This window comes from Lipotes vexillifer, unplaced genomic scaffold (genome assembly GCF_000442215.2).
Source record: "Lipotes vexillifer unplaced genomic scaffold, Lipotes_vexillifer_v1.1 scaffold397, whole genome shotgun sequence".
NCBI lineage: Eukaryota > Metazoa > Chordata > Mammalia > Artiodactyla > Lipotidae > Lipotes > Lipotes vexillifer.
In genome coordinates this window covers 3,241,451-3,242,268 of record NW_006772681.1, presented here as the reverse complement: position 1 = coordinate 3,242,268, position 818 = coordinate 3,241,451, and positions in this window count along the sequence as shown.

The following is an 818-nucleotide window of genomic DNA, read 5'->3' as shown; positions in this document are numbered from 1 at the left end:
AAAGTTGCCCAGAGACAGACAATTACTTTTGAGCTGGGCCAAGTGTAAGACCGGGGTTCCTTTCACTAACACCAACATCTTTTCATTTATGTGGCCTTTCACAGTTTACCAAGCACCTCCTCAGCTCCATGGCCTCATTTATTGTACTGTATCCATGAGCTTACAGAGGTGGCTTTTGGGAGATTTTTCGCATCCTCAGACCAGTGTTGCAATAGCTTATTCTATACTGACCCTTAAATTTAAAAAATATATATGTACACACACATGTAAATGTGTGTGTACATATATATGCACATATGGAAGACACGGCACCACATCTCCCTGTGTCACCCTATGCGGGCCACACCCTGGCAGTCACAAAGCACAAAGAGAAAATAGTCTTTGGTTTCAGAATTCCTGAGTTGCCACTGATGCTTCAATACTAAAGGGCTTAGAAGTGTTTACACTTTCAAGAGGAGTAGGAATGTTTTAGGCTTCCCTTTAATGAGTCTCATTTTGAGACAGGATGGCAAGGTTGGCCAGCCACTCTTCATGCAGTTTTTGTAGCAAGTCTTGCAGAGAATGAATGGTGAAGCCAATTCATTTCTCCTCCTGGAATTTGTCCTTCTTTTTCTCTGTTGTGAGGTTATATATTAAAGGTATGGGCATACAGACATTACGAAAGATACGGGCTATCACGTGAGGAAGGAAATCAGACAATAAATCCAAAGAAACCTACGGAAATTAAAAATCTGAACTCAGAGCCAGGGCAGGAGGCGACACAGTCTTTTCACAGAGCCGTTACACATAATGCAACTGTCCTCAAAAGCAGGGATGGA